The sequence below is a fragment of the Dama dama genome, chromosome X (genome assembly GCF_033118175.1).
Source record: "Dama dama isolate Ldn47 chromosome X, ASM3311817v1, whole genome shotgun sequence".
In the NCBI taxonomy this organism is placed as follows: Eukaryota; Metazoa; Chordata; class Mammalia; order Artiodactyla; family Cervidae; genus Dama; species Dama dama.
Window position 1 is genome coordinate 160,297,889 of NC_083714.1, and position 27,716 is coordinate 160,325,604.

Sequence of the window (27,716 nt, forward strand, 5' to 3'; positions counted from 1 at the left end):
GGACTGTAGCCCGCCAGGCTCCTCTGTCCTCGGGATTCTCCAGGCAAGAATACTTGAGTGGGTTGTTGTTACCTTCTCCAGGGGATCTTCCTGGACCCAGGGATCGAACCTAGGTCTCCTACATTGCAGGCAGATTCTTTACCACCTGAGCTATCAGGGAAGCCCACCCAGGAATGCTTTCAACATCCCTAACAAGTGAGTTGGTAACTGGGAACGAAAAATTGAACACAAGTTGCCTTTTCTTTGGCTGTGAACAATGAGCTGCAAGCCCAGAATACTGTCTGCAAAAACAGACGTTTTATTTAAGAGGCAGCAACATCAACTCCATTTTCTTCCCCATAATACATCGCTTTCAGTCAAGGTTTGGGGGAGGAAAATATTAAATAAGGTGTATTTAACCGAATAGGGCCTCCCAGGCAGCTCAGTGGTAAAGAATCCACGCGCCAATGCAGGAGACACGGGTTCCATCCCTGGGTCGGGAAGATCCCCTGGAGAAGGTAACAGGGGAAACGAATATCCACTGCAATGTTGTTCTCTGGGGGAACTCCCGTGGGCTAATGCTCCCGGCGGCCTACAGTCCGTGAGGCTGCAAAAGAGTTGGACACGAATAAGCAACTAACAACGACCCGCACCCCAGGTAACTCAGGGCAGGCGAGCAGTGAGCATGGCCTGTCCTCTCCAGCTCCGTCCCAGCTAAGGAACAGGACGCTCTGTAGGCGTCCAGGGCAGACACCTGGCAGGCAGCACGAGAAGTCTGGGAGAGTGAGGACACTGCTGAGCACAAGAGGTCCCCACATCTCCGTGTGTTCCCTGGGAAACTGGCTGCGGGCCACCTCCTGAGAGCTCCCCAGAGAGGCCCCAACCCACAGGAAAGCTCTGCAAAGCCAGCAAAAGTGTGACTCCTCAGTCGTGCCTGACTCTGCCACCCCGTGGACCAGAGCCCGCCAGGTTCCTCTGTCTCTGCGATTCTCCAGGCAAGACGCCGGAGTGGGCGGCCATGCCCTCCTGCAGGGGATCTTCCCTGACACAGGGATTGAACCCGAGTCTCCCACACTGCAGGGTGCTTTAATGCACCTGGACCTGACAGGGGATCCCTCTCAGAATGGGCCAGGGGAGAGCCCATCCCTCTTGGCCATGGAGTCATCAGTTTGGGCACTGTGACGTTCGTTCTCTGGGAACACAGCACTTTCTGATGGGAGCTCACCTGTTTGCTCTGCAATTCTTCTTCCCACACACGTGATGGGGAGTGCGGGAGCTCCAGGTGGGGGTCCCCCCGCCACTCTGTCACTCCCCCTCCAGGTGGGGGTCCCCCACCCCTCTGTCTCCCTCTCCGGGTGGGGTCCCCCCACCCCTCTGTCTCCCTCTCCAGGTGGGGTCCCCCCGCCCCTCTGTCTCCCTCTCCAGGTGGGGTCCCCCCGCCCCTCTGTCTCCCTCTCCGGGTGGGGTCCCCCCGCCCCTCTGTCTCCCTCTCCAGGTGGGGTCCCCCCGCCCCTCTGTCTCCCTCTCCAGGTGGGGTCCCCCCGCCCCTCTGTCTCCCTCTCCGGGTGGGGGTCCCCCCGCCACTCTGTCTCTCCCCCTCCAGGTGGGGGACCCCCGCCCCTCTGTCTCCCTCTCCAGGTGGGGTCCCCCCGCCCCTCTGTCTCCCTCTCTGGGTGGGGGTCCCCGCCCCTCTGTCTCTCCCTTCAGGTGGGGGTCCCCCCGCCCTCTGTCTCTCTCTTCGGGTGGGGTTCTCCCCACCCCCATGTCTCTCCCCCTGCGGGTGGGGTTCTCCCCGCCCCTCTGTCTCTCCCTCCAGGTGGGGGTCCCCCCGCCCCCTGTCTCTCTCCTCGGGTGGGGTTCTCCCCACCCCCATGTCTCTCCCCCTGCGGGTGGGGGTCCCCCCATCCCTCTGTCTCTCCCTCTCCAGGTGGGGTCCCCCCACCCCTGTCTCTCTCTCCGGGTGGGGATCCCCAACCCTCTGTCTCTCTCTTCGGGTGGGGGTCCTCCCGCCCACATGTCTCTTCTTCTCCAGGTGGGGGTCCCCCCGCCCCTCTCTCTTCGGGTGGGGGGTCCACCGCCCCTCTGTCTCTCTCTCCGGGTGGGGGTCCCCACGCCCCTCTGTCTCTCTCTCCGGGTGGGGGTCCCCCGCCCCTCTGTCTCTCCCTCCGGGTGGGGGTCCTCCCGCCCCTCTGTCTCTCCCTCCGGGTGGGGGTCCTCCCGCCCCTCTGTCTCTCTCTCCGGGTGGGGGTCCCCACGCCCCTCTGTCTCTCCCTCCGGGTGGGGGTCCTCCCGCCCCTCTGTCTCTCTCTCCGGGTGGGGGTCCCCACGCCCCTCTGTCTCTCTCTCCGGGTGGGGGTCCCCACGCCCCTCTGTCTCTCTCTCCGGGTGGAGGTCCCCACGCCCCTCTGTCTCTCTCTCCGGGTGGGGGTCCCCACGCCCCTCTGTCTCTCTCTCCGGGTGGGGGTCCTCCCGCCCCTCTGTCTCTCTCTCCGGGTGGGGGTCCCCCGCCCCTCTGTCTCTCCCTCCGGGTGGGGGTCCCCACGCCCCTCTGTCTCTCCCTCCGGGTGGGGGTCCTCCCGCCCCTCTGTCTCTCCCTCCGGGTGGGGGTCCTCCCGCCCCTCTGTCTCTCCCTCCGGGTGGGGGTCCTCCCACCCCTCTGTCTCTCCCTCCGGGTGGGGTCCTCCCGCCCCCTGTCTCCCCCTTGGGGTGGGGGTGCCCTCACCCCTGTCTCTCACCCTCATACCTAAACCTGAGCTACAGATCTTCCTGTGAGTGCAGTCTCCACAAATCCATGGTTCTGGTGCCTGACGACTACTGGAATCTCAATAAAACCGACTGCCATTCTTTCCTCCCAGCTCTTTAAGACTTTGTTGTTGTTGTGGACCACTTTTAAAGTCTTTATGAATCTGTGACAACACTGCTTCTTTTTTCTGGTTTGGATTTTTGGCCCCGCGGCATGTGGGATCCTAGCTCCCCCGTCAGGGATGGAAGCCGCATCTCCCGCATTGGAAGGCAAAGTCTTTACTAGTGGACCAGCCGGGAGGTCCCTCCCCTGCCCCCAGACTCTTCACCTTGCGCGTTACTGCACATCCTTAATCATAACCCTCAGTATTTATGTATGCAATCCCTGACACGCTGAACTTGTCACAGCACCCCCCGACATCTTGCGTAAAGTGCCTGTTCAGTGGCTCAGTCGTGTCCGACTCTTTGCGACCCCATGGACTGCAGCACGCCAGGCCTCCCTGTCCATCACCAACTCCCGGAGTTCACACAAACCCACGTCCATCGGGTCGGTGATGCCATCCAGCCATCTCATCCTCTGTCGTCCCCTTCTCCTCCTGCCCTCAATCTTTCCTGGCATCAGGGTCTTTTCCCATGACCAACTTATTTTCACTAAAATGGTGTCGACTAAAAAATGAGTCACAACCTGGGAATCGAGAGATTTTTGTTTTGTTTGGTGGGAACGTCAGGGTCTTTTCCAAGGAGTCGACTCTTCGCATCAGGTGGCCGAAGGATTGGAGCCAACGATGTTCTCAAGTGGCATGCTCTGCGGTGTGGGCAAACTGCCTTCACACACTCGCACCGGGGCTTATTTGAGGGCATCACTTTGCTCCGGGAGCCTCTTCGTACCCCGCAGTGGTGGGTGGGTCCCACTGCCTTCCCTTTCTAACAACTCCCCGGCAGGACCCTAGTGAGCGGTGACTCACCCAGCCTTTCCCAGCCCACTCCCCCCACTCTCCCAGCCTGGACCCCTGGCCTCAGAAGCCCCTTCCAGGACTCCATTTCTGCACACCCTTCTCCCTCAGAGGCACCCGGGGGAATTCCAGGCCGAGAGGACCACACCAGCTCAGGGACGCCCCTCCCGCCCCGGGAACCTGGAGAATAAGCTCCCCCTGGCCCTGAGGAAGCCAACACACACAGGAGTTTGTCCTCAGGTTCTTTCTCAACTTAAGCCAGGCATTTCTGGTTCCCAGCGGTAAAAGGATCACTGCGGGGCTGAATCAAGGGAAGTACCTTAAGAAAGAAAGGAGTCCTGCTGCTTCCTTTATGGACAGACAAGGAAGACAGGAAATGGGGAGGAAAGGGTGCGCCCTGTACTCTGGTTTCCGCCGTCTCTGTAAGCACAGGTTCGATTCCTGCGTCGGGAAGATGCCCTGGAGGAGGGCGTGGCAACCCTCTCCAGGATTCTTGCCTGGAGACTTCCATGGACAGAGGGGCCTGGCAGGCTGCAGTCCACGGGGCTGAAGGAGGAAACAGACAGAGCTGGACTCCGTCTTAGGCCAGGCTGCGAACATTAGGCGACACGCCTGGTCATCCTCCCAGTGGACTCTGAACTTTGTGCCGGGGTCTACAGAGATGGCCTACCAATGGGAAACCAGACCCCCAGGATGAAAGCCTCAGGACTTGGACTCTCCCTTGCCTAAAAGAATGTGCTAATTATCTCTGTAACAGAACACAGTCGTAAATCCCATAAATCCCGTTATGTTTATCGGGATATGAATAAATGTCCACTGTTTAACTATCTAGGCTTATGACACATGAATCATGGGTTAACTTTGATCACATCTCTCTCTCACCTTGTTCAGACTAGTTTCAAGGAATTTGGGGAGGTGGGTTTGAGCACATACACTTAGGGTATATCAGGTTTTCACAAAAACTGGTCGGGGTCCTTGGCTAAGAGCAGACTCTGCCTGGGGCCCGCCGGTGTAATAAATTGCACTCCACGATCTGCATTGTCCTTCTGAGTGAGTTTGCTTCCCGGAACGCGTGGCTACAACACAGTGACAAGGATCCAGCACAGACATACATAATAACCAATTAAAAAAACAAAAAAATAGGTAAAGCTGAAAACAGTGAGATTTTCTTCTGAGTAACAACAACGCGGTTCACCCCAACTTTCAAAATGTTTCTAGAAGCGCTGAGCATTCTCGCTCCTCACACAACTAAACGACCGGCTGTCATCTGAGTCTAGGCAGCCAAGCAGCGAAGCCAGCAAAAGTGGCTTTGCGGGTGATACTGCGTGAGTGAAAAAGGGTGAGTGCTGACTTGCTCCTTGGTCGGTGTGCAAAACACACATTTTTACTGCATGTTATAAAAACTTCACACTTATACATCATAGCTTGACTTCCACATACACAATAATGAAATCTAACAAATGCAGCTGAGTTACTTACTACTTTCAAGTCTACCGTGGCTTACCACAGATGCTTGCAAACGGACGAGGAACACGACTTCCACTTATAATTTGGATTCAAAAGAACCACACAACGACAAATTAATTTCTAAGTAGACTATCGGGATACAACTTCTTTGTAAAGAAATTGTTATTAACTTTCTTTTATTTACAGTATTTCTCCTGCAGTGGAGGAGGAGAGGAGGGAGGGAGAAAGGTGAGGAGGAAGAGGAGAAGAGAAAGAAGGAAAAACAGCAGCCAGAGCAGAATTTGCCAAGCATCGTGCTGACCAACTGGCCTTGAGGAGATAGGCAGGTAACTTGAGCCATGTCTGTCTCGGTAACAACATCAGGAACAGCAGCTAAGTACTAACAACAGTGACTGACTAGCACGCATGCATAGCAGTCTTCAGTGCAGGAGGACACCCTTGTGAGGGTGTCTGTTAAAGGACATGAGTGTCTTTTGTTGTTCAGTTGCTCAGTCGTGTTCGACTCTCTGCGACCCCACGGACTGCAGCATGCCAGACTTCCCTGTCCTTCACCATCTACCAGAGCTTGCTCAAACTCATGTCCATCAAGTCGGTGATGCCATCCAACCATCTCACCCTCCATCGTCCCCTTCTCCTCCCATCTTCAATCTTTTCGCAGCATCAGGGTCTTTTCCAATGAGTCCGCTCTTGGCATCAGGTGGCCAAAGTCTGCTGAATGTTGAACATCATGTTTAGAATAATGATGTTCAGGGCTTCCCTGGTGACCCAGAGGTTAAGAATCCACCTGCTGATGCAGGAGACGCAGGTTCAACCCCCGGTCCAGGAAGATCCTACAAGCCACAGAGCAACGAGGCCTGTGCACCAGAGTTCCTGAAGCCTGAGCGCCTAGAGCCCACGCCCAGAGAAGTCATCTCAAGCACGCAGCCTGCGCTGCAGCTAGACAATAGCCCCGACTTGCCGCAACTGGAGAAAGCCCATGCACAGCGAGGAAGGCCCACAGCAGCCTGTGTAAGTCAGTAAAGAAAGGAGGATGCTTCAAGGCAGATGAGAGGGCTGAAGTCTGACCGATTGTTTCACTCATCTCATGGATGGATGGCGGGGTCAAACCTAAAGTGAACCCAGCCCCGCCACTGGCCTCCAACAGGATCAAGTTTCTGGGACTTCCAAGCAGAGGAGGAAACCCTTGACTTCTGGGACTCAGAGAAGTCAGCTGTACTCCAGAGGCCTCTGGGGGAACCTACATGCTGGACACCTCCACCCCGGTGATGCCTGACACCCAAGTATCATCCAAGCCAGCCCGACTGATGCCTGCTGACCTGTGTGCCTGGAGGGTCACCAGCTGTGTGCCCATGTCATCAAGAGCTCAGAGACGCCCAGCAAGATGAAGGATGTGTACTGATTAGAAACACCTCTGGAGCTTTAGGGGGAAAGAAAGGCAATTCTTGGGTGTTTAGTCCTGCCCCAGGCCACAGATGCGATGCCTTGCACCAAGGATGCCTCCAAAGCTGACCAAGCCCCCTTGTAACTGCTGCCAAAAGCCCCCCGATCATTACTCAGAAGGTTCCTCACTCCCAATCAGGCAGAGATGCCCACTCCAGCAAACACCCCCCCCAAACCAGTCACCTAACGCCAGCCTTCCAGCAGGAATTTTCTTTGCCTTGAGACTATAAAGATTGGCTGTTAACCCATGAAAACTGTCTGTTGGGAGGTCGGCCTGAAGCACTCACACTGCCCACTTTATCGCTGCTCTTTGTTCTTAATAAACTTTTCACCCCCTTCTGAAATGCCCTGTGTCTGGGAATTCTTGTCCAGGTCCTCAGACTGCCTCAATACCGGGCATTTGTATTGAGTATCCGTGTTTAAAAGCAACTGGACTACATGGTGATCTTTTACGTTTATCTTGTTTGTTTCGCTTTTTCTATTTCATAAAGAATCCACCTGCAATGCAGCAGACCTGGGTTTGATCCCTGGGTCGGGAAGATCCCTTGGAGAAGCAAATGACAACCAACTCCAGTATTCTTGCCTGGACAGAGGAGCCTGCAGGGCTACAGTCTATGGGGTCCCAAGAGTCAGATGCAATTTAATAACTAAACCACCACACACACACACATATAAATAGTATGTACAATATAATCTATATATTTTAGAAAACTTAAAAAAAATTTTGCCTATCTAAAAAATTGATGACATTTTGATTCGACTTGTTTGACTTAGTGTGAATCGAATGCTAGATTTCTAATTTATATTCACTCAAAACTCTGATATAGTTCCATGTATTTTGGTATCTAATATTACTGCCAAAGGCCTTTCCCCAGTGGCTCCGTGGTAAAGAATCTGCCTGCAATGCAGGAGATGTGGGTTCAGTCCCTGGGTTGGGAAGATCCCCTAGTGAAGAAAATGGCAACCCACTCCGGTATCCTTGTCTGGAGAATCCCATGGACAGAGGGGCCCAACAGGTCACCCAGTCCATGGGGTCACAAAGAGTTGAACACGGCTGAAGTGACTGAGCACACATTCACATCACTGCTAAAAGTTTAGAAAGTTTATTACCTTACTGATTAAAACATTTTTTTTGAATTGGACTTGAAACTTCTAATCCAATTCTGAGAATATAAAGAAAGATCATGTTATAAAGAGAAAGGATGCTGTAATAACGCCTGGCCAAATCTTCTGGGGGCCTACGAATCCCAAAATGCTTCTGTATGAGTTTGCCGCCACAACACAAATGGACTTCACAGCTCTGGAGGCTGTCAGCCCGAGATCAACGCGCAGGTAGGTTGGCTACTCGTAACTGCCCTCTCCTGGGCGTGGAGACAGCCGTCTCCTCATTGGGCCCTCACGCGGTCATCCCTCTGGGTGTGTCTGTGCCCTCATCTCTTCTTGTAAGGCCGTGGGTCAGAAGGAATTAGGGCCCAACCTAATGACCTCATCTTACCTTCATTCCTTCCTCCTCCAATTACTGTCACCTTCTGAGGCCCTACGTGTCAGGATCTCAACATATGAATTCGGGGGGGGGGGGGGGGTGACACCATTCAGTCTAGAGCAGCTCCTCAGAAAAAGAAATAATAAATAAATATATATATATATATATATATATATACACACACACACATAGATATATATATATTTCAGGGCTTCCCTAGTCGCTTAGATGGTAAAGAATCAGCCTGCAATAGAGGACACTCATGTTCCATCCCTGGGTCTGGAAGATCCCCTGGAGGAGGGCATGGCAACCCACTCTAGTATTCTTGGCCAGGAAAAATCCCATGGACAGAGGAGCCTGGTGGGCTACAGTCCATGGGGTTGCAAAGAGTCGGACACAACTGAAGCAACTTAGCATGCGGGGGCTCACTTAAGAACACGGCAGTTTGGGTCTTCACCTCCTTTATAATATAGCTGAAGCATAAATAATATACCATAACATTATACCTCAATAAAGAATCATCAACCACCTGTTATTTGGCTAGGAGACTAGATGTGGGGTGATGAAAGGAGGTTAAGAAATGGGCTATATTGCTTGGACTTCCTTGGTGGTCCAGTGGTTAAGACTTGGCGCTTTCACTGCCAAGGGCCCAGGTTCCATCCCTGGTCAGGGAACTAAGATCTCATAAGCTTGGTCAGGGAACAAACATCTCATAGGCCTGGTCAGGGAACTAAGATCTCATAGGCCTGGTCAGAGAACTAAGGTCTCATAAGCCATGCAGCACAGATGACAGGAACAGAATGAAGGAACAAGATAAGTGATTAAATGGTTAATCCCACTAGGGGATTATACGTAGAAAACCATGGGAAACTGTTGCACATTAATGACTCCTTGAGAAAGCACGTTGGCTTAACCATAAAACCAAGCTGGCTTGCTTAGCAACAGAAGCATGCTACAGCAGCACGGGACACACCCCCAAACTATGAAACAATGGCGGCAGGAGCCCCACATCCTGTCCAGGGAGCTCAGTAGGTTCAGTTCAGTTCAGTTCAGTTCAATCGCTCAGGCGTGTCTGACTCTTGGCGACCCCATGGACGGCAGTACGCCAGGCCTCCCTGTCCCTCACCAACTCAGTAAGTTAACGACTCTCAAAAACAGGCTCTGGTACACATAAGAAAAAATTGCTTACGGGAAGGTGACTTTTCAAAACGAAAGACCCTCATTGTACTCGAACCTGAAAAAATTTTTTTCCAAAGTGCTTTATGACAGTCCCAGCCTGACCACATGGGGACAAATTTCCCTGGCCTACCTGGGGGAGGAACTGATGTTGGAAACAACATATATTCAAGAGAGACAAAGAGCTTCTCCCCTGACCCCTTCCTCTGAGTATCGAACTGCAGCCCAGTGAGTTCTCGGAGAAGCATTTCTCGCCCACCCGCTTGGAAGCCTCAGAAGCATCCTATTCCATTAAATCATTCTTACCTACCACTTTGCTCTCGCTGAATTCTCCTCTGCTCTGACATGAAGGATCGGGGTTACCAGAGCCCCGCGGAGCCCCTTGCAATGACACCAGTTGGTTTTGCAGCCAGGAAAAAAAAAATTAAAAAAGAACTATAATTGCAAATAACTCCCAGTTGTGAGTGAGAGGAGATTAAAAACAATGAATATGCATGCTGAGATAATTCTGGAGAAACTCCGTGAAATATACTCCTGTCTCTTCTATAGGTCAGCTTCTAGAAGGACTAATTTCTCCCCTCCTGTTCCTCCTGTGCGGAATGTCCCCCCACGTCCACCCCACTGCCTCTGCTGAGACCTCACCTTGCCCCTTGCCACACGGAGTCACCCCCAGCAGCCACTTTCTTGGTCCCCCGTGCCTGTGTGTGCTGACTCGCTCGGTCCTGTCCGACTCTTTGCGACCCCAAAGACTGCAGCCCCGCCGGGCTGCTCTGTCCGTGGGATTCTCCGGGCAAGAATGCTGGAGTGGGTTGCCACTCCCTCCTCCAGGGGGTCTTCCTCACTCAGGGATCGATCCCACACCTCCTGCATTGGCACTGAGGCACCAGGGAAGCCCCACCGTCCCCACCAGAGAATCCCTACAGTGAACCGGGTCTCAGCTGTGCCAAGGGGGCTCCTGACAGAGGCGCTGGAGGGGGAAAGGGCAGCCCGCCTCCTCTCCAGCACTTCAACTCAGCCGGGCATTCCCCCTTCCTCCTGTTCACAGGGGCCAACCTCTAACACTGCCCTGCTCCAAGATCTCCACTGCAGGAAGGGCAAGCGCCCCTCTGCCTGTGGCTTCCCTTCCTATCAACCTTCTTGCACCCTTTCCCACCCGCAGGCCACTTCCAAGGAGGCTCAGGCTCTGCATCACTTTAACAGCTTCCAGTGGTCACATATGGATGTGAGAGTTGGACCACAAAGAAAGCTGAGCGCTGAACATAACCACAGGAAGAATCTCTAATGTTAATGTTAATCTCATCAATAAATGATCCATATACGTTAAAAAAAAAAAAAAAGAAAGCTGAGCGCTGAAGAATCGATGGTTTTGAACTGTGGTGTTGGAGAAGATTCTTGAGAGTCCATTGGACTGCAAGGAGATCCAGCCAGTTCATCCTAAAAATGATCAGTCCAGATTATTCACTGGAAGGACTGATGCTGAAGCTGAAACTCCAATACTGTGGCCACCTGATGCGAAGAGCAGACTCATTTGAAGAGACCCTGATGCTGGGAAAGACTGAAGGCAGGAGGAGAAGGGGACGACAGAGGATGAGACCGTTGGATGGCATCACCGACTCGATGGACACGAGCTTGAGTAAACTCTGGGAGTTGGTGATGAACAGGGAGGCCTGGCGTGCTGCCGTCCACTGGGTCGCAAAGAGTGAGACACAGCTGAGCAAGTGAACAACAACAGAGTTAGCGGGAAGCTGCTTTATAGCACAGGGAGCTGAGCTTAGTGCTCTGTGATGACCTAGAGGGGAGGCCTGGGGTGCGGGTGGGAGGGAAGCTCAAGAGGGAAGGCATGTATGTATAGTTGCGGCTGGTTCCCAGCTGCACAGCAGAGACTAACACAATATTATAAAGCAATTATTGCTGTCAAGCCACTCAGTCATGTCCGACTCTCTGCAACCCCATGGACGGCAGCACGCGAGGCCTCCCTGGCCATCACCAAATCCCGCAGTTTACTCAAACTCATGTCCATTGAGCCGGTGATGCCATCCAACCATCTCATCCTCTGTTGTCCCCTTCTCCTCCTGCCCTCAATCTTTCCCAGCATCAACGTCTCTTCCAGTGAGTCAGCTCTTCGCCTCAGGTGGCCAAAGGATTGGAGCTTCAGCATCAGTTCTTCCAATTACACGCCAACCTGAAACAAAATCAGCTACGGGCTTCTCTGCTGGCTCAGGGGTAAAGACTCCGCCTGCCGAAGCAGGAGACGTGGGTTCGATTCCTGGTCCGGGGAAGCTCCCACCTGCCACAAAGCTACTAAGTCTGCGTGCCCCAACTTGTGAGCCTGTCTCTGGAGCCCGGCAACTGCAACTGCCGAAGCCCAGGAGCCCTAAAGCCCGTGCTCCACAACCAGAGAAGCCCCCGCGATGAGAAGCCTGCCCACGGCGACTAGAAACAAGCCACCACTTGCCACAACTAGAGACAAGCCTCAGCAGCGATGCAGATGCAGCATGGCCATCAATCAAGAAATAAAAACATAGAAAACAATGCAATAACATGTTCTGAAACAAAAAAAAATAAAATAAAAATACAATAAACAGCTGTTTCCTTTCTTGCCTCCTGTGCCTGCCTGAAGTTTTCACGACAGCGACAATCTTCACTGAAATCACGGGGTCTGCAAACTAGCCTTAAAGGAGGACCAAATCCAAGCCAGGCTCTGCTTTTTTTTTTTTTTTTCAATGGCCCAAGAGGTAAAGAATATTTTTTTAAATCTTTTTTTTTTTTTAATCGTTGAAGAAAATCAACAGCAGACTTAGTGACACATGCAAATTATGTACATTGAAATTTCAGTCCTCAACAACCTTTTAACAAGCACACGGACACCCCTCACGGGTTCAGGCACTGTTGGTGAAAGCTTCTGCACCACAGTGCTGAGCTGAGTAGTTGCAAAGACTAAAGTATTTACTGTCTGACACGTAAGAGGAAAAGCCTGCAGATCCCGGCCTCAAAGGTAACCCTCTACCCTCTCTATTCTATGACTTAAGTGAGACTTGATGGGCTGCTCGCCCAGCTTTCCTTTTGATATGCAAAGCTGGCCTCAAATACCCTTTCTGCCCAAGAAAGCCTGCTTTTTCAGGATCGCCAGCTTCACGTCAGGTTCTCAAAAAGACACTGGGCTTTGGGAGTGGAGGTGAACAAAATCCCCTTTCTCCCCGAGAAAGCCCGCCTTGCAGGATCACCAGCTTCACCTCACACTCTCAAAAAGACAGTGGGCTTTGGGGGTGAAGGTGAACGATGACCTCATTATTTCTTCTTTCCACTCCTGCTTTAGAAATCCTTATCGGGCATTTTAGATAATGCATGACTCCGGCTCCCTGGAGGCGGTGGGGGTGGGGGGAGGCTGAGCCCAAGGACGAGCAAGAACAGGGCTATTTTTCATCAACTATCACCTTCAGGGCAAACACAAAATAAACTATCACCTTCGGCGCAAACACAGATGATACCGTGGAGGGCGGAGAGGAACAGAACACAGTCATCAGAGCAGGGGCCGTGGGGCTTAAGGAGGCGGGAATAACTGAGGGGCTGAACGAGACCCCTCAGCAGGGCTGAGGAGGATGGCGGGGAGGGGAGACAGGAGGGAAGGGTGTAGCCCCCACCCCCCACCCCCCCAAAAAAAATAATGGAAGCAAAAGTCTCAGAACCGAGAGACGGGGTTGAGGTGTGAAGCTCATGTTGTTCCCCCAGGAGCCCGACGCTGTCTGCAGACTAGGAGATCCTGCAAAGGGCGGAAACACAGTGACTCCTTAAAAGGTAAGCGGTTAAAAAAAAATTAATTGCAAATTCACAGAACCTTGATGAACTCATTAGTGGTAAAGGTTGATAGCAACTACTGTCCTTCCCAGCTGTAACAGTTTATGGCCAGTGTAAAAATTTTGCATGTGTTTTAAAAAATTTTTTTAAAGACAAGTGGTTACTCTTCCCCCATGTTCTGAAGCAGATGAACCAATGTTGCAATCACCCCAGATACATTCTGTCCCAGTGCTAAAGGGGATGTGATATAGGTGTTGCAGCCAAGGTGCTCAGATTTCACTGCCTGCAGGCGGCATGTGAGAGAAACCCAGGAAACAGAAGCAACTGAATCACATCTTATACACCTTAGTGACAGCCTATCTCATGAAGACAAGGGAAAACACAAATGAGAAGGACCCGGAAGACAGAGCTAAGGGCAAGGGCAACCCGGGCATCGGGACAGCCTCTTCCGGTCTCGTCTTCCCCACTAGCTTCACACTCTGCTCTCTGTGAGCTAGATGCTCTGTGAAGCCTTGTGTCTTTAACAGTTCTGTTTTTTGAGGGTTTTTTTTTTTTTTTTTTTGCAGCCCCCTCTAATTCCCACCAAGGGCTTCCCTGGTCGCTCAGCCGGTGAAGAATCCGCCTGCAATGCAGGAGCCATGGGTTCGATCCCTAGGGTTGGGAAGGTCCCCTGGAGAAGGGAAAGGCTACCCATTCAGAAGTGGCTTTAATCCCTGTGTCCGGAAGATCCCCTGGAGGAGGGGCACGGCAGCCCCTTCCAGAATTCCTGCCTGGGAAATCCCACGCACAGAGAGGCCTGGTGAGCGACAGTCGATGGGGTCTCAGAGAGTCGGACACGACTCAAGCAGCTGAGCACGCACGTACACTTTTGATAAACAGCACTGCAATGAACACTCCCAGATAACGCAATTCCCAGGGACTTCCCTGGTGGTTCAGTGGTTAAGAAATCTGCCTGCCAATGCTAGGGACACAGGTTCAATCCCTGGCCCGGGAAGATCCCACATGCCTCGGAGCAACTAAGCCCCATACATCACAACTACCCAGCCTGTGCTCAGAAGCCACAAGAGAAGCCACTGCAGTGAGAAGCCCACGGACACAGTGTAAAAAGGTATGCAATTCCCAATAAGGAATCTCAAAGGAATGAAAATGAGCCCATAAGTGGTCATGATTGTGACCAAATAAAATAGGAAATCAAGGGGAGTCTAGTTTATCTTAATTTATAGAGCAGATGTTGGTGTGGGAGAAGACTCTTGAGAGTCCCTTGGACTGCAAGGAGAACTAACCAGTCCATCCTAAAGGACATCAGTTCAGGGTGTTCATTGGAAGGACTGATGCTGAAGATGAAGCTCCAATCCTTTGGCCACCTGACGTGAAGAGCTGACTCTTTTGAAAAGACCCTGATGCTGGGAAAGATTGAAGGTGGGAGGAGAAGGGACGACAGAGGGTGAGATGGTTGGATGGCATCACCGACTCGATGGACCTGGGTTTGAGCAAGATCTGGGAGTTGGTGTGGACAGGCAGGCCTGGAGCGCTGCAGTCCTTGGGAAGAAGATCCCCTGGAGAAGGACGTGGCAACAACCCACTCCAGCTTCCTTGCTGGGAAAATCCCTTGGACAGAGGAGCCTGGCGGGCTACAGTCCACGGGCTCGCAAAGAGTCGGACATGACCGAGTGACTGACCACACGACAGTTCACAACAGAGCCAGGGGCGAAGTGGGTCACATGTTGGTAGGAACCCCATGAAAAGATTACGTTTGAAAAACGTCTGGCTTCTATTTCTTCAACCAGGCTCCCAGACTACTCTCCCAGTTCCTATTAAATGGAGAACTGTATCTTAGTCTCCCGCACAGGCTTCAGATCTGACAAGGTGACGTCTCTACTTTATCCTGCCTTTAAGCTTCCTGCTTGCGGACACCAGGTCTGCTCATGGCTTGCGGTTCCCCCAGCAACCTAGACTGTTACACTGAATGGGGTGGATTCTCTCTGCACGTGGATCATTAATTAACCGAGGTTCGGGTTAGGCTTCCCTGGTGTCTCGACAAGCAAAGAAAAACTGCCTGCCGATGCAGGAGTCATGGGAGAAGCAGGTTCGATCCCTGGGTCGGGAAGATCCCCTGGAGGAGGGCCTGGCAACCCACTGCAGTATTCTTGCCTGGAGAATCCCATGGACAGAGGAAGCCTGGTGAGGTTAAAGTCTACAAGGTCACACTGAGTCAGACACGGCTTAAGGGACTCAGCATGCACACAAACTATCCTCAAGGAATAAAGACTGCTTGCGTGTATTTTTTTTTTTTTTTTTTTTGATGTGGACTATTTTTAAAGCCTTCATTGAATTTGTTACAATACTGCTTCTGTTGTATGTTTTGGTTTCCTGGCCACGAGGCATCTGGGATCTTAATTCCCCGACCAGGGATTGAACCCGAACCCCCTGCGTTGGAAGGCAAAGTCTCAACTTTACCTAGCTTTCCCAGCAAGTTCCACTGTATTCTCAATCTGAGCTCCATTAAAACTCCAGTTGTGTTACACTTTCTAGATACTGTGCACTCTATAGACACATTCAGTGGTACTAACCTTGTGTGTCCTTCTGAAACAGAATCCTTCCCTAAGTATCATTTTGTGGCTTTCAAAAGAGGAGGCAAATATTCAGTGATTCTTTAGGAAACAGCTCAGCAAATTGGGATTTAAAAAAAAAAAAATTCAACTGAATACTAATCTGACTACACTGCCTTTTTATTATTCAAGGACAAACGTAATCATTTTTTAAAAGAGTTCTAATCTCCGTCATGTAAAAAACCTACGAAAGCCTTACACATTATTGTCTTGCCATCAAATGGGATACACGGGGAAAGAATCTACACTCACTTTTACTACTCAAGGAATGAGAATTACTACTGGAGTCAGAGTCGCTATTACCATTCATATTAATGCCTCATGAATAAAGTTCTAAAAGAGAAATGTGTATGTATTGCAACTTAAAGCAAGGGCTGTATACTTTTATGACACCTCTAGATTCACAGGGACCTCTGTAGCTGGCTATGTTCTTACACACACACACACACACACCAGCTCTCTGTGAGGGTCCGCAAGTAACACCATGGAAGCGTCACTTTTCCCGCTACCTCTTCCCGGATGGTTTGGCTGAAAGTCACGTGTCACAGTGAACCTGCTGAGGATCCACAGTTCAAAGGTCAACCCAGCACCCACACCCAAAACGTCCATTTCCAAGTCACATGCCCTTTCACGCTGTTGTTTTTTTTTTTTTTTTAACTTAATTTGTAAAGAATTTCTCTTGTGTAAGATACACGTGGAGCCAAATCACCTCTGTCGTTGAAAGTACTGTGGTGTAACTTTCGGGCTCGTGAGAAGTCCACTTGAAAAAAAGCTATTCATGTATGTCATTTATTTTTGGCTGTGCCGGGCCTTCTTTGCTGGGTGGGTTTTTCTCTAGCTGCGGGGAGCCAGGGGCTACTCGTCATCACGGTGCGTGGGCTTTTCTTTGCGCTGGCCTCTCCTGTCGAGGGGCACAGGTTCAACAGGTGTGGCACACGGGCTTAGATGCCCCACGGCAGGCGGGATCTTCCTGGATCAGGGATCGTACCCACGTCACCTGCAGTAGCCGACGGATCCTTGACCACTGAGCCACCAGGGAAGCCCATAAAAAGCCTATTTGAACTATTAAAAATGATGGCTACTTCACTTACACTGCAATGTGAAAAGTACAGAGATTGAACGTAAAGATTCTGCACTTGATTTTACTTCCAATCTGCTTTATAACCAATTACCAGTTTCTCTGGGCTTGCCTGGTGGCTCAGATGGTAAAGAACCCCCCTGCCACGCAGGAGACCCTTGTTTGATCCCTGGGTCGGGAAGATCCCCTGGAGAAGGGCATGGCAACCCACTCCAGTATTCTTGCCTGGAGAATCCCATGGCAAGAGCTGGACATGACCAAGTGACCAACAGTTTCACTTTTCTTTTACCGATTTCTCCATGCTTGCTATGTTGCTCTTCAGTCACCAGGTCGTGTCCAACTCTTTGTGAGCCCCCAGACCGTAGCATGCTAGGCTTCCCTGTCCTTCACTAGCTTGCAGAGTCTGCTCACGCTCATGTCCATTGAGTCGTTGATGCCATCCAACCATCTCATCCTCTGTTGCCCTCTTCTCCTTCTGCCTTCAGTCTTTCCCAGCATCAGGGTCTTTTCAAATGAATCAACTCTTTGCATAATGTGGCCAAAGTATCAGAGCTTCAGCTTTAGCATCAGTTCCTTCCAATGAATATTCAGGGTTGATTTCCTTTAGGATTGACCAGGCTGTCCAAGGGGCTCTCAAGAGTCTTCTCCAGTGCCACAGTTTGATTCCTCGAAGTTCTGAATCAATTCTTTGGCCCTCTGCCTTCTTTATGGTCCAGCTCCCAGATCCGTACATGCCTACTGGAAAGGCCACAGCCATGGCTATACAGACACCTTTGCTAAGTGGGTCTTTAAAATCTAGGCTGATAGCACCATGCCTGAGTAACTAAAGATTCACACGTGAGGTAAGAGAGAAAGCTGAGGTGGGGTTGGTTATCAGGATCTCAGCGTGTGTCATCTGAGCATCAAACACCCGGCAGACGGAGCCTGCCTTTTTCTTCTCTCAGGATCCATCGCGTGTTGTACGTTCTCCCAGCAGGATGGGTGAACAGACCGCAGCCTGAGTGACAAAGCAGACTGGGGGTCCTTCTTTGACAGTGCTGTCTGAACGGACGCGCCGGGGGGGTGCCTGAAGGCAAAGGAATGGAACGGAGGAGCTTGGTTCAAACTCCATTCTAGCATCGGGCTTGCCGACAGAGACGATGACTTGTCATCATGTCGTGGAGTCTATACACGGGAACTCGCAATTCCTGGTGCCCCAGCGCCGGAAGAGACCGCAGCCCAGTTCTGTCAGCCTGGCCCTTATTCCCGCCGTCTGTCTGAAGCGCCTCACACGGTGAAGCCTCATGCTGCACTTAAGCAACCGATCTCGGCCTCTCGACGTCTCCTGGCCAGCTCTTGTGACAGCCTTCGGCCAGCCCGTCTCTCTTGGACTGGAGTGTATTTGCAACGCCAGCTTCCATGGGTGAGCTGGAATAGCCCACCTCAGACTTCTGGACACAACACTAAAAAATTTTTTTTTTTTTTAAATACAATGATGTATTGACTTCATTCACTTCTATTTTTGACTGCACTGGGTCTTTCTGGCTGTGCATGGCCCTTCTCAAGTTGAAAAGAGCTACTAGAGGGGGCTACTCTCTGGTTCCGGCGCACAGGCTTCTGACGGCAGAGGCTGTTCTTGTGGCTGAGCATGGATTCTCAGCACACGGGCCTCACCAGTGGTGGTGCACGGGCTTTTCTGCTCCACAGCCTGTGAGCTCTTCCCAGAGTGAGGATCAAATCTGTGTCCCCTGCACTAGCAGGCAGATTCTGAACCACTGGACTGCCAGGGAAGGCCTGCACTTAAGAATCTTGAACCCCAAAAAAGATGGCAAAGAATCCACAAAAGAGTCATGAAAATACATCAGAGCATTCCTTTGACACGGGCCCTGACCTCCTCCGGTCATAAAGATGATGAGGAATTGAAGCCGTGGACCCTGCACGGACAACAGGAATTCAGGCTCTGGGTGACCCTCCATGGGGCCGTTTTGAAAATGAAGCTAGATCCTCAGCCCAGCCCAGTCTGTTCCAGCTCTCTGCCTTGCAGCTGAAGGCGAGACACCGATGTCCATGCCGGCCCCGCAGCTAAACCGGCATGAGCGGGGTCCCTCAGGGCGGCAACAGGGACACGGAACCCCACTTCTCTCCCCGTGTGTCCCTCCTTGGCTAGCCAGCCCTCATCAAACGCCAGGGGATGTCCGTTCCATACCGAGAGCACGCCCGTCTTTCCTTTCTCTTTGCTTCCATCCGGATCATCCCATCCACATTTTGAAAAGTGTTCTCTTTAATGAAGACAAACATTCTTTTTTGTTTTTTCCAATAACAAAGAAGCTTTAGAAACCGCTGAGCCACGGGCCGCTTAGAGCTAAGCCTCCCTGTTGACCTACGCTATCTCTTCCGCTTTCCAACTCAGCTCCCTACTGGGAAAAGGCCACGTGCCCAAATCCCAGGGTGGCTGGTTTGGACAATGACCCGCAGGGACTCTTTCTGGCCACGTTTCTCCCTGTCTCCCAGACGGACTCAATTTCTGCTTTCCCTTGCCTGAAACTTTAGGGGTCTCCCTAATCTTCGACAGCAACTTCTATCCCTGAAGCTACCGAAAAGTCCTCGTCCTGGGCTTATGTATGCTCTGTCCTGTCCTAGAGTTAACTAGAAATGGGTGCGATGATGGGCACGCCTCTGACCACTGCCCTTCAGTTCTTCCTCACCTGCACACGGACCCCACGGTCAGCCAGCTTGGTGACGCCACAGCCTAACTAGGCATTAGTACTACACACGCATGTATCTTTGCACACATGTAGGTATGACAGATGTGTATGCATGTGTGTGCATATATGTGCACACAAAGGTAACTGTGTATATATTTGTGTGTGTGTGTGTGTGTGTGTGTGTGTGTGTGTGTATACTTCCCACCTCCTCGCTGGGAAGCAAATAATATGCTTACAGTGTCTACAGGTGGACTTCTGAGGTGGCGCTAGTGGTAAAGAACCCGCCTGCCAATGCAGGAGATGTAAGAGACATGGGTCTGATCCCTGAGAAGGGAAGATCCCCTGCAGGAGGGCATGGCAACCCACTCCAGCGTGCTTGCTTAAAGAATCCCCAAGGACAGAGGAGCCTGGTGGGCTACAGTCCGTAGAGTCACAAAGAGCTGGACACGACCAAAGCGACTTAGCGCGCACGCACACACGGACACAGGGAGGGAAGCGGAGGATGGGAAGAATTGGGAGATTAGGATTGATACATATACACTACCATGCGTAAAATGGATGAGACGGCTGGATGGCATCACCGACTCAAAGGACATGAGTTTGCACAAACTCCGGGAGATGGTGAAGGACAGGGGAGCCTGGCGTGCTGCAGTCCATGGGGTCGCGGTCGGACACGACTAAGTGAATGAAAAACAAGAGTGCGTAAAAGAGCCAGCTAGCGGGAACCTACTATAAAATACAGGGAGCCCAGCACGGTGCCCTGTGACGACCTAGACAGTAGGGCAGAAGGGTGGGTGGTAGGCTCAACAGGGAGGGGGTGTTGTATACAGACAGCTGATTCAGGGTGTTGTACACTGGAAAGGAACACAACTCGGTAAAGCAATTATACTCCAATAAATAAATAATAAACAATGCCCCTGGCACATTAAAAAAAAAGGTGTCTACACTATTCAGTGTCCTTAGAAAAGGATTAGATTAGTAGATATGCTTTGAAATCACACATAAAAATGTCATCAGTGAACTGGTGACCTCTAGAAGTACTGTTCTTTGCAGCCAGCTATCAGCATTTCAAATGCCCCTGTTTTGGCAACAGACTATGAAATGAAGGGCTTTATTTTCCAACTAAACATTTCTAAAAGTCCATCCATTTTATTTTCAAAGCAAATGTAACAAAATAGCTAAACAAAAAAACTGCTTCACAAGGACAGGGGTTCTCTCTTCCTAAGGAGAAAAATAAAAATAAATGATGCTACACCAGGTGGGTTTTTTTATGAGTTTTCAGAAACACTCAGGAAAAAAGTGGAGAGCAGTGTTGAGGTGTCAGCCAAGCTCACCGGTGTCAGACATTCCACAGAATCCCCCCGTGCCTGTCCAGGCGTCAAGTGAGAAGCAGATTTACAAATGTTCGTCTCACAGTGACCATGGTTCACGCGGGGAACCGGAGAACCAAGAGACGCGTGTGAAAACATATAGAGCACGCTGGTTGCAGAGAAATTAAAGAAGGTGGGGGGCGGGGAGGGGAAACCATTTGAGGGAAAGACAAGAGCTGGAGACACACAGCAGACCCGTGTTCCCACCCAACAAGAGAACCGTCGGTAAATTACAGAGCAGCGGGCGACCTGGAAGTAAGGCCCCACGGAAAACAGCACTGCCTTGGAAAGAATTCATTGTCTTGCAGAAGGAAAAGAACCAGAGGTATTCAGCTTTGAGACAGAAGAGTACTTCATACGGAAATGTCCGTTCCAAAGCAAACATATATGAAAAAGAAACGAAGGTGAGTTACACTGCCCGGCTGTCAGCAGCGTTTGTCTCTCTGAAGGATTTTGTTTTGTTGTGATTTGTATTAAGTACTCAGCGTGTCAACAGTAACAGGATAAGGAGGCGCGGAATAAATGACCTGATCCCAGGTGGTGCCAGGAGTAAAGAATCCACCTGCCAGTAGAGAGATGAGGGTTTGACCCTGGATCACGAAGATCCCCTGGAGAAGGTCGTGGCAACAACCCACTCCAGTTTCCCTGCTGGGAACATCCCTTGGACAGAGGAGACTGGCGGGCTACAGTCCATGGGCTCGCAAAGAGTCGGACATGACTGAGTGACTGACCACACAACAGTTCACAACAGAGCCGGGGGCGAAGCGGGTCACATGTTGGTGGGAACCCCATGAAAAGATTTTGGGGGAGATGTGCACCCATGAAGATTACGTTTGGCTTCCATTTCTTCAACCAGGCCCCCGACTACTCTCCCAGTTTCTACTAAATGGAGAACTGTATCTTAGGCGCACCTTAAAGTCTCCTGCACAGGCTTCAGGTCTGACAAGCGTAGCGTGGCGTGCTAGGAACGATGCTTCCTGCAGAGGGAGGCCGGCTCTGCCCGCCTGAGGGGCCGAGAGGAGACCCAGTGCCCTACGGAGCAGAAAGCAGCTGGGGCACTCTCTGAGACGGGGAGGTGCTCTGCAAACAGGAGCGGCCTCTCATGCCACCTCTGAGTTTCCTTCTCTCAAGAAAAGGTGCGTGCGTGCTGAGTCGCTCAGTCGTGTCCGGCTGTTTGCGATCCCGTGGACCGTGGCCCCGCCAGGCTCCTCCGTCCATGGGACCCTCCAGGCAAGAATACTGGAGTGGGCTGCCGTGCCCTCCTCCAAGGGATCTTCCTGACCCAGGGATGGAACCTGCATTTCTCAAGTCTCCTGCATTGGCAGGCGGGTTCTTTACCACTAGTGCCCGAAGAAAAAGGTATTCAACTACAGTTTCTAAAGCTCCCTATTGTAGGGAGCATGTTAATGAACGACAGGGCGGAAACCTCATGTCCAGGTGAGCACAGGTCATGAGAAGGGCACCACATGAAAAAGACGAGCAGCAGAAGGAAGAGGAAACTGAGGAGGGAGGGCTGGGTATGGAGAGAAGACGGACAGGAGAAGTAAGAACATGAGAATCAGCACGGGAGTTCCCTGAGGTCCGGTGGCTAAGACTCTGCACTCCCAGCGCAGGCGGCCCAGGTTCAGTCCCTGCTCAGGGAACCAGAACTCGCATGCCACAACCGGCCCCCCGGGGCAGATTAGACCTGGACAACAGAACCACCTACTCCCAAAATACATCTTTTGTTGTTGTTGTCGCTGGGAACTCCCTGGTGGTTCAGATGATAAAGAGTCTGCCCGCAATGCGGGAGACCAGAGTTCGATCCCTGAGGCGGGAAGATCCCCTGGAAAAGGAAATGGCACCCAATTCAGTATTCTTGCTGGGAAAATCCCATGGACAGAGGAGCCTGGCAGGCAACAGTCAGAACCACTTACTCCAAAAATACATCTTTTTTTGTTTTGTTTTTTTTTTTAAGATTAAAAAATTTAAAGAATCAAAATACAGAACTAATGCAACTGATCCGAAGAACTGACTCATTGGAAAAGACCCTGATGCTGGGAAAGATTGAAGGCAGGAGGAGAGGGGGATGGCAGAGGATGAGACGGTTAGATGGCATTACCGACTCGATGGATATGAGTTTGGGTAAACTCTGGCAGACGGTGATGGACAGAGAGGCCTGGCGTGCTGCAGCCCATGGGGTTGTAAAGAGTCAGACACGACTGAGCAACTGAACTGAACTGGATGCAACAAACAATATTCAGATGAAACGTCCTAGACAATTAACAACTGCTTCACTGCAGCTTACGCACAATATATTCTTGTTAAAAACTCATACTGCTCATCCAAGGTTATTAATGTGTTCAAGTCACTCCTGTTTTTCGAAAACCAGAAATACATAATTATCATTATGCAAGTCATATGAAAAAGTCACTGCTTTTGGTAAGCTATGAAACGAGTTATTTGCAAGATTTCCTTTACACGGAACAGGGGAGGACGACGGATATGAAGCCCACTCCTTCAAGCAGAAAAGCAGAGAAAAGAACTCTGGAAGAAAAAAAAGGCTAGGTTCAGTGGTCAACCCTGCCTTAGGTAGTGCCCAGGGCTAATTCCAGGGAGAGCTCCCTCTACAGTCTGGTTAGGGGACTGCAACACAGTTCCAAATCCCTCTTAAGTCATTTTTTTTTTCTTTTTTAATGCTGATGGTTTGGAAGTCAGCGAGCTAGGTGCGTGTGGAGTTGGTGTGTGTGGGGTTTCCTCAAGTCGAAAGTTGCTAGGTGGGTCTTGAATCATATGCCAGTTTTGAGTTCCAAAAGGAAGAGTGTCATTCATCTTGTAAACAGAGGAAACCACCCCAGTGAAGTACAGATGGTAACGAGATTAAAGGCAGTGATTTATCCCTGGAGGGGAAAAATCCCCAAAGTGGTCTGCAAACATAGCGAACTGCAGAGGCATAAAAGCTGGCGTGGGTATAAAACTTGCCTAGTCCCACAGCAACTGCACACCTTTATCAATCTCTGCATTAAGCCGGCACGCCGACAATACCACTTTTGATTAGCAAGCAGAGCTGGCGTCCTGGGGCTGCCTGGTGCTTTATGGAGAGGCACAGCTCAGCTCAGACAGGTGGTTTATGGTTCCCTTGAACGCACACAGGAAAATCAGGAGCTGCTTGGTATTACAAAATGCACCACCTGCTTGGGAGTCCAATTCGATACACAGCTCTTTTTTGACCATGTAGATGATGCAACGCTCAGAAACGGATACCTGTATGTAAGAAAGACACAGTGGAAGTCTAATGGACTCGGGAAGGCTCAGCGTTCTCTTATCCTGGGGGTGATGACTCAGCTGTCACAGATGAGCAGGTGTTGGCTGTAACTTCAAGGATGCAAAGCCGTTAACGCTGGTTGAGAGGAACCTCTTCCGTCTTTGACTGCACTCTGACCAATTCCAAGAGAAACATTTCACTTTCCAAGAGCTGCGTTAGTGACTGGCTCATTCCAGGACGAGACACCCAACGCTGAGGAGAAATGCGTGATGACTATTATTACAGAAATGTGCGAGGACTTCCCTGGTGGTCCAGTGGCTAAGACTCCGCATTCCTAATGCAGGGGGCCGGGGTTAGATCCCTGGGCAGGAAACCAGGTCCCACACACACACCACAACTAAAATTTCGTGTGCAGCAGCTAAAAAATAAGATCCCGCAAGTGGTAAATAAGACCCAATACAGTCCCCCCCCCGCCCCCCAAAAAAGTGCCCACATTCTTGGACTCACGGTTGTCCTGAACACAGATTTCCTGTGTATCCCCTGAAAGCCAGCCTACTGGCTGAGAAGTATCTGAGTTATTCTGGGGTGTGTGTAGTCTGGGCTATGCAGACCTTAATGACAAAATCAGATTTGACCTTGGCTGAGGAAGTCTCAGCCAAGAAGATGCCACCAAGACCTGTCAGACTCAACTACAGGTCAGATTTCTTTTTTGTCGTTGTTTAGTCGCTCAGTCGTGTCCGACTCTTTGTGACCCCATGGACTGCAGCACACCAGGCTTCCCTGTCCGTCACCAACTCCCGGAGCTTGCTCAAGCTCAAGTCCACTGAATCGGTGACGCCATCCAACCATCTCATCCTCTGTCGTCCCCTTCTCCTCCAGCCTTCAATCTTTCCCAGCATCAGGGTCTTTTCTAATGCGTCAGCTCTTCATATCAGGTGGCCAAAGTATTACAGCTTCAGTTTCAGCATCAGTCCTTTCAATGAACACTCAGGACTGATTTCCTTTAGGATGGACTGGTTTGATCTCCTCGCTATCCAAGGGACTCTCAAGAGTCTTCTCCAACACCACAGTTCAAAAGCATCAATTCTTCAGCACTCAGATTTCTTGGTCAACGTAAAATTTTCTTTTGGGCAGAGGTCTCATAAATGTTGTCTTCAGGCATGTCATACCCAGCAGGGGCCACGCTGCCCTGCATGATACTCACAGAAGTAGAACCGAGACAGTTGGTAAAGCTGTTGACCTATTTTCAAAACTTATTTCGCTAAGTAACAATTGCTAGCATTCACGAGAAGGCGCTTTTAGGAACTGAAACAGCGATGACAAGTTCCCTGCATACATGAGTCAGAGGAGAAGAGAGACTTCAGTGCTGCACAACTGAGGTGGGCCACATGGAAACACAGTGTAGTTCTATTTTAAAGAAGTTTGACTGTCACAGCAAAAGTAAGAAATTCTCTCAGCTTGGGGAGTTCCCTACGGGTCCACTGGGTAAGATCATCAATGCAGGGGATACGGGTTCAATCCCTGGTCAGGGAACTAAGATCCCACACACCCTGCACGGTGCAGCCAAAAAATAAGAAGACTTTAACAAAAAACAAATTATCTCATCTTAAGACTCTCGAGAAGCATCATGATTGCTCATATGGTGTTGAACACAACTGCAAAGCAACCCTTGAAAGCCCAAGGAGGGCCTTCTACTCAACTCCCTTTGGAAGGAAAATAGCCCCCCTAAGTCTCAATTCCTCGTCAGCAGTGTCAGTCATATCTGACTCTTTGTGACCCCGTGGACTGTAGTCCGCCAGGCTCCTCTGTCCAGGGGATTCTCCAGGCAGGAACACTGGAGTGGGTTGCCATGCCCTTCTCCAGGGGCTCTTCCCAACACAGGAATTGAACCCACATCTCCTGGATTGGTAGGCGGATTCTTTACTATCTGAGCCACAAGAGGACAGCATGATTTATCACCCAAACCAGGACACTGGAGAGGGGAAGTGGATGGGCTTATCAGCTGGGACCTGGGCAGGGGGTGCTGGCTGTAACCATTCTGGGTAAACAAGAGGCTACCATGATTATTCATGAGACGGCTGGATGGCATCACCGACTCAATGGACATGAGTTTGGGTAAACTCCAGGAGATGGTAATGGACTGGGAAGCCTGACGTGCTGAAGTCCATGGGGTCGCAAAGAGTCAGACACGACTGAGCGACTGAACGGAAACTGAACAGAACCATGATTATTAGAAGGAAGGTTTTGAGTTCTGTTCAGCCATTCCCGCCCCCAACTACACAGTAGAATCATCATGGGAGAACGCACACGTGTGCCCATGCACACACACACACACAAGCATATACCTATACCTACATCGGCACACACACATTTACATGGACAAACACATATGCGTATGCATATACTGAGACAGCTGAGCCCTACTCCAGACCAGTTAAATGAGATTTCTGAAAATGGAATGAGCCTTGAGCATCGACTTTTAAAAGGTCCCCCAGGCGATATAAAAAGGCAGTGGGACAGAGAACCACTGACCTCGACACCCTCCAAAGACCATCCAGCTCTCAAAACTCTGGGATCCTCATTCCTGAGCGTGAAGCTCTCACCCTGACTGTGGTCAGCTGCAAACTACTCCCCTTTCTAGAACACAACATATTTCATACCAGTACGATAACAACCAACGTGTATTTACAAAGAGTTTACACTTCACCACAACATTTCCTCTTTTACAAAAACACTTTGTCAACATTATCTTTTTTTTCTTCGCATTAACTCTATGAGAAAGTCAGATTGGTTATTATTGTCATTATTACTATTATTGACTTTCTACGGGTGAAGATATTGAGGTTTCAGAGATGACACACACAGGCACCAGGCATCCTACAGAAGGTGCATATGGAGTAATCACACCCACGTCTTGGTTAGAAACGGTAGCGTTTAGGAGCACCCAACTGGGGGGGGGGGTCCCTACCACATGGTCTGGACTTCACATCTGCCATTCCCTGGCTTGATAAGCTGGGGCAAGTTACTTAACCTCTGCCTGTATCATCTCTAAAATTAAAGTAACACCCATACTTGCTCTGCAGTGGCGGTCTAAGTACTGCATAACATTTCACCTGGTAAGCCTCGGCAGCAGGTCCCCAAAATAGTAACAATGTTATTGTTGTGGCTATGGTTACTGTTACTCCTTCTTTTCCCTTCCCAGCCTGCTTTGACTGCTATAATTTCCCCTCCTCCTCCTCCTCCCCTCCCCCTCCTTCCCCTTGTAGAACTAATAATAACATTCAGTGCTACAGGTAGAGTCCATGGCCCTTCAGAGACACAAGATTAATCACCGTAAAACCTCTTGAGCTAATCTTTACCCGCCTCTCACACACACTCCCAAAAAACCAGAAGGCAACGTGAGTCATCCTCAGAGAAGACACTCTGTGAAACCAGACAGCCCAGATGTGTGTCTGTGCTGAACCCTGGACGTCTTTGGTACGGAGAGCAAACGCTCAGACTCCAGACAGATGCTCACCTGGATTCAGAACCCAGCGGAGGGCGACCTTGGAGATGCGCTGCTCACATCTGCCTTCGAGGAAGAGCCTATGTCCTGGGCTGGGCAGTGAGGTGTACACTGGGCTACGGACCTCCAGGGGCAGCCCCTGGGGTCTGCTTCCAGGTTTCGGGAGGCCCCACGCTCTGAGCGAAGTCCCC

At 50.8% G+C, this 27,716-nt stretch overlaps 1 long non-coding RNA gene and 1 other non-coding gene across 6 annotated transcripts in view; one reads left to right on the forward strand and one right to left on the reverse strand.

Moving 5' to 3' along the window:
- LOC133052266 (uncharacterized) overlaps positions 1 to 27,716 on the reverse strand; it is a 462,497-nt gene that overhangs the window by 414,549 nt on the left and 20,232 nt on the right. The window lies entirely within an intron of this gene.
- TRNAE-UUC (transfer RNA glutamic acid (anticodon UUC)) lies at positions 8,666 to 8,738 on the forward strand. Its single transcript has one exon. It is a non-coding gene; the product is annotated as a tRNA-Glu (tRNA).